The sequence below is a fragment of the Eptatretus burgeri genome, chromosome 8 (assembly GCF_056783735.1).
Source record: "Eptatretus burgeri isolate ZD-2024b chromosome 8, Ebu_testis_v1, whole genome shotgun sequence".
Classification (NCBI taxonomy): Eukaryota; Metazoa; Chordata; class Myxini; order Myxiniformes; family Myxinidae; genus Eptatretus; species Eptatretus burgeri.
The window spans coordinates 59,366,541-59,372,732 of NC_140968.1; the positions used below are offsets into that span (position 1 = coordinate 59,366,541).

At 45.0% G+C, this 6,192-nt stretch overlaps 1 long non-coding RNA gene across 2 annotated transcripts; it reads right to left on the reverse strand.

The window, feature by feature from the left end:
• Nucleotides 1–204: 204 nt before the first annotated feature.
• LOC147021829 (uncharacterized) lies at nucleotides 205–4,824 on the reverse strand. 2 transcript variants are annotated; one of them, XR_015060949.1, is made up of 4 exons: nucleotides 4,283–4,824; nucleotides 3,910–4,008; nucleotides 2,024–2,073; nucleotides 205–645 (listed from the first exon to the last, which is right to left on the reverse strand). It is a non-coding gene; the product is annotated as an uncharacterized LOC147021829 (long non-coding RNA). The 2 variants fall into 2 exon arrangements; XR_015060950.1 differs by having other exon boundaries at nucleotides 4,376–4,823.
• Between the last annotated feature and the right edge of the window lie 1,368 nt (nucleotides 4,825–6,192).

Genomic DNA, 6,192 nt, shown 5'->3' on the forward strand with positions numbered 1-6,192 from the left:
TTAATTCCGCAGAGTAATACTGGCTATGTGTTTCTTTCTGTGGCAATCTCTTGTTTTTATATGTAGCATACCAAGCCTTATTATCTATGAGGCATTCTTTCCCAATATAAACTCCCCACTCTTCCATCATCCTAGCTCTCTGTAACTCCTTCTAGTGATTTAATCTGCCAACACAGCAGGTTTGACTGACCACTGACTACAATATTTCCGTTTTTGTTTTTAATTAACACCACAAGGGAAGGAAGGGTTGAGCACAAACACCAAGAGGGGCCCCTTTGGTGAAGAAGCAAAGAAAGATGGGAAAATGTAGAATGGGGGGGGAGGGGTGCTGCAGATGATTAGCCGAGAGTAATATAAAAAGGGGGCGAGACACTTCAGGGAACTTTGCAGACAAAGAAGGAGCATCCCAGATGGCACCAACAATGCAAACAAGTGAACTCGGAGGGGACGCCTGGATTCCCATGCTTGGTGCGACTCCAGTCATGAACTAGCAGAGAAGCAGGTCCGAGATGATGCGACAGGTGATGAGGCAGCTTCCCATGGCACTACACCCACTTTGCGGCCTCCAGGTCTTGGGGAAAGGCCTGTTTGAGAACCTACTCCAGTCATACCCTCTCGCAGGCACTGGAACACCAGTAACACAACCTGTAAGGCAGAAAGAACCCTCAAAACCCACAAACCCCTCATCCTGCATCCTGCCCCAAGAGCTTGCTATAGAACCAATGTTCTGGAAGAGCTGCTCAGGGACAGGTGGTGGTAATCCCCTGGGTGGCTGCAAGCAGCCTATAACCTCCTGGATCTTATGGTCAACTGCCATTCAATAAATCTTTGCTCCTCTTCTGCCATTTCTAGATCTGTTGTGTAAGAACCACCATTTTCCTGACTATAATGTTTGAGCTCTTCGATGGTAAATATTATGACAATTTTATCACCTCACTGATTTGTACTGTAGGCTTTTCCATCTCACTCTTAATGATTTAACCTTTCCACCACTGAAGACATTGACAGATCGAGAAATTTATTTCCTCCCATCTTGACCTTCTGACTCCATCTCCAGGCCCTCCTCTGCAGAAGAGTGTTGAGAAGTTGTTGCTAGAATATACTACTTGCCCTCTTAGCTTGGAAGGCTAATCCTATTCTTGAGCATAGAGCTTCAACACAAGAAGAGGCCATCAAGCCCACTAAGCGTGCATAGTCGTTGCCAACCTAGAATTGTTTGTCCATGCTCTATTCTTTTTAACTGCTGAGCATCAAGCAAAGAAGCAGCATGTACCATTTTAAGACTTTGTTGTGACTCGGCCAGGATTCAAACTGACAATCTCCCAGATTCAGAATGGATTCTCTAACTATTATGCCACCGAGACTGCTTAACCATTACACTCGAACCATTATGCCATCAAAGGGTGTATATTGTGTGTCTATTGTGTTGTGTATTGTGTATATTGAATAATTAGCGATTGGCACATTTGAGAGGTCATGTGACTCCTTCGCCAAACTTACCAATCGTTGTAACATTTTAGTTAACAGTTATTTTTCACATCTGATACCATATTTGACAATCGGAGCTCACCTTCTCACCAATTATATAGGTATCCTGGTTAAAATCTGAAAATGTTGGACATTTTATACAGCATGATTTTACTGCCATGCTTGCTTCCGTGCGAGGTATGGACAAAAAAAGAGATGTCACTGTGTGGACGTCATATGCAGCAATGTCTTTTGTTACATATCTCACATGGAAGCAAATATGGGATATCATTTCGCTTATAACAGTCATTGGAATGCCTTGCAAATTCTGGTGAGCAAAAATTGAGTTAAAAGCAACAAGACACTGTGTCCGGCAGGCAAAGTAACTGTGTTTAAGGTCCCAAAATGTGGCACAGAGAAGAGAAAGGTGTTGGATAGTAGGTGGCGCTTGTGACACTGGGGAAGGGGGAGGCCGGGTAGTGCTTGTAATGCTGGGGAAGGGGGGGAGGCGTGGCCTGTAGAATGTGAGGTGCTTGTGGTACAAACACAAACTGACCTTTATATGCATATTCGCAAATACCACCCGTCATTTCGCCGATGGGAATACTAAAGGGGAGGAGAAAAAGAGTGTGGAGAGAGTGAGAGTGTTAGAGTGGAAAGTGAGGATGGAGGGAGGGGGAAGAGGGGTGGGGGAAGGAGAAGACAGCAGCGAGGTGAGAGGAAGGGAAGGAAGACGTGTGGTGGAGTGGTAATTATGATTCATACCATCTCATCAAAATGATTCTGCACAGAATAACAGTGAAGAAAGAAACAAAATCATGTCTGAAATCAATGTTATACCAGTCATACGATCAATACCGACCAGAGAAATCCACCACCTGGACACGTCTGGAGACAAACTCCCATCCGGACATAAATACAGCCCGGACACGTCTGAAGACAAACTCCCGTGCGTACATAATCATTTTATAAGAGACAGAGGTGTGTGGGAGGGTGCTACCCGACACATATATATATATATATACACACACACACACACACACACACACACACACACACACACACACATATATATATATATATATATATATATATATATATATATATATATATATATATACACACACACACACACACACACACACACACACACACACACACCAGTTTTCGGCCGCTATCGGCATTTTTTCGGGAATTGGCAGATTTGAGTCAGTGTGGTTACCAACTATAGTACGTACTGTATACAACCCAAAAACCTCGAGTAGCTTTCACTGTTGTTTTGGGGAATTTCAAAAAACAGATTTTTACCTTCGCAAACTTTGTTGCGAAGGTTATGTTTTGATCGCTGTGTATTTATTTATTTATTTGTGAATATGTGTGTTTGTTTGTTTGTTTGTTTGTTTGTTATTCGCATAACTCCAAAAGTATTGAACTGAATCGCAGCAAATTTGGTGGGATGATTGGTTATTATCCGAGGACAATTTGATTAGATTTTGGGAGCGATCAGGTCAAAGGTCAAGGTCAAGGTCATGAAAAGGTCAAAATCGTATTTTTACCATAGCGCGGTCAATTTGTATCCAATTTGCATGCAACTAATGCCAAAATGTTCAAAATTCAATGCCCCCATCTTGTGATATGTGACATGACACAATGACGTAATAACCCTTATTAGCGGTTGGGAGTCAAAGGTCAGGGGGGGTCACGACATTGCAAAATGTGCGGTTTTAGTCGTAACACGGTCAATTCTCATCCGATTTGCATGAAACCAACACCAAAATGTTGACTGTTCTGTTCCCCACACTGTAATACCAATTACAAAATTAACAGTACAAAGCTCAAGGTCGAGGTAATGAAAAGGTCAAAATAGTCATTTTTGTTCAATGAATGTTTGTTTGTTCACAATAAATAACTTATTTAGAAAAACAGAAACTGGTGTGTGCTAAATGCCCCTAAAATGCCAGAAAATAATATCTTATAATATGACCAGTTGTCATCAGATTGACTTGACACCGACATACAGAAATTGTACAATGTACGTGAATCAGTGTCAAACAGCAGGAAATTTAAAGTTTTTAAGCCATCATAACACATATGAGATGGCAGATGTGGTATGGGATTAAATACCCTCACAATCAACGGTTTCTGGGGGGGGGGGGTGGGCAAAATGTAGCGTTGGCGAAGGTATGCGCTCTACTGAGTGCCCGTTCTAGTTTTAATGTTGAATTTCAATAGATGTTTAGAAAAGTATGATTATTTTAGAAATACATTTAGGATCAGTGATAACGTAATTTCAAATGACTGAGTAAAATATATTTTTTACTGCAAGTATAAATGACGAACATCTCACCTCTCACTTTATAGTTGTAAAAACAACTGGAATGGTCATGCAATCAAATCAAAGTCAGATGCGTGTTGTAAAAGTTTTGAATGGCATAAATTCACCTTTCCTGAGTGAAAACAAAATGGTGATTTGCACATATTGCTTGTGCTCCCTTTCAGTTACGAACAGCATCTTCACTTCCTTGAACATGAGGTCACTTCCTGCACAACAGAAATAAATACACAGGGCTGTATATATATATATATATATATATATATATATATATATATATATATATATATATATATATATATATATATATATATATATATATATATATATATATATATATATATGAAACATCAGAAATAAGATAGCCGTTTTTCTGTTCTATCTTCATTTTGAACCAACCACGTCTCAACCCCCATCACACAACAACCACCGACCGCAACGCCGCTTTACAACAACAACAACGCCAACAGCCACGACCTTCACCTTCACAACTCGCTCCCGCAAACATCGCATCACCACCATTCCAAACGTCGCCATGGCCATGGACCAGCACTTTAAACCCTCCACCACCTTCACCTCTCCTTCTGCGGCCATTCCTGCACCGCTTGTGAGCACCGAGCGTCAGGCTGTCCTGGCCCCGTGCAGGACGCGCGTCGAGCCGCGGGTGCAAATAGCGGCCTTTCCGAGGAGAATTCGGATCAGGAATGATACACGCCCACTTCTGATCCGTCCAATCAGCAAGCGCGGGGCGGTTTGGCCCCGCCTCCAGGCGCGTCGGAGTGGAATCGGGATATGCAAATTATCGGATCGGGGAGACTCACGCCCCTTTTTCTCCGTCCAATGGGTGAGCGTGGCTCCAACCCCGAGCTCCTTCTATTCCAGAAATTTGCATATGGGTTCTCCTGCCGGACTATAAAGCGCCGAGTGCGGGGCGAATTTAGTCAGTTTTCGGTCAAGGCGAGTTGGAGAAAAGGTCGAGGCAGTCAAGTCGGGTCTGGAGAGGAGCAGTCTGTGGAGCCGTGAGTCAAGTCGGGTCTGGAGAGGAGCAGTCTGTGGAGCCGTGAGTCAAGTCGGGTCTGGAGAGTGACAGTCTGTCGGGGTTCGGAGTCTGTCGGGGTTCGGAGTCTGTCGGGGAGCTACAGAGAGGGGAAGCCTGGAGCGCGGTCGAGGTGGTTTGCTACAGTCGGCTGAGGAGAATTGGGGAGGAGGTCGAATAGCTCGGGTCCGAGGCAAGGAAGACGGCGGTCGGCGACGAGGTCGCAGTGGAGTCGCTCGTCGCGGGACCCAAGCAAGCCAGCTATCCTCTTTCCCCAGAGCATCAACAATTCCCCCCTTTTTTCCCCCTGCGCTGAGATAGTGCGAAAAGAGGGCCCCGTTCCCACCCCACTCCAAGCAGTGCCAACGAAACCCGCGAAGCGTGGAGTCGGGGCGCCACCACATTTGCGGCTCATCACAAGACACAGGTAGGATCCACCCGGTCTCGCGGCCCACAGGCCCCGTCTGCCCCCCTTGTCTTTGAGGGTGGCCCTTTTCTTTTGCTTTTGAGTAAATGTGTTGTTGGCGCCGTCTGTAAAGTAAAACTGTGTAAGTGTTGCCGTGTGCTCGCGTAGTCGGTAGTAGATCTGCATTGTTGTGTTTCTTTTGTTACATCTGCTTTGGTGCATAATTGTTGAAATTGTATATGTGTGCTCTCTGTGTGCCGGGAATAAATGTGCATTATGTTGAACTGTTTTTCCCGTTTCGCTTCGTCTTTTCTTTAATTGAATCTCCATCTTGCTTCACGTAAAGGGTTGGTAGTGGGCTGAATACGCCCGATAATTAATCGGAACCGTCGAGGCCGACGATAACACCGCTCGGTTATCCCGACAGTACGGAACGGGTCGCTTAAGTGGCCCGTGTCCGGAGTCGACCAGCGGCGAGGTGCGATCGCCCGGTTTACCCTCCGCGTGGGTACTTAGGTAGGTCGAATTTGGCGAACAACCCTATCCCACGCGGGGGCCGATTGGCATGATCGTGGTGAGGCCGAAAGGCCCACCCGTGAGTAGCTCCCGGCGTTAGTCCGAGAGGGTCACGACAGAATTGTCCGTCCGGTGGGCGACGTGCCGCGATTCGAGTTACGTGGCCGATCGCACGCCGGCGGGCGCGAATTCGCAACAATATATATATATATATATATATATATATATATATATATATATACATATATATATATATATATATATATATATATATATATCTTCTTCTTCTTTCGGCTGCTCCCGTAAGGGGTCGCCACAGCGGATCATCCATATGATCCGCATAGTGATTTGGCACATTTTTTACACCGGATGCCCTTCCTGACGCAACCCTGGTCGCCTCTTGCGACACAGGGATCTGGTACACCTATTTTTAAC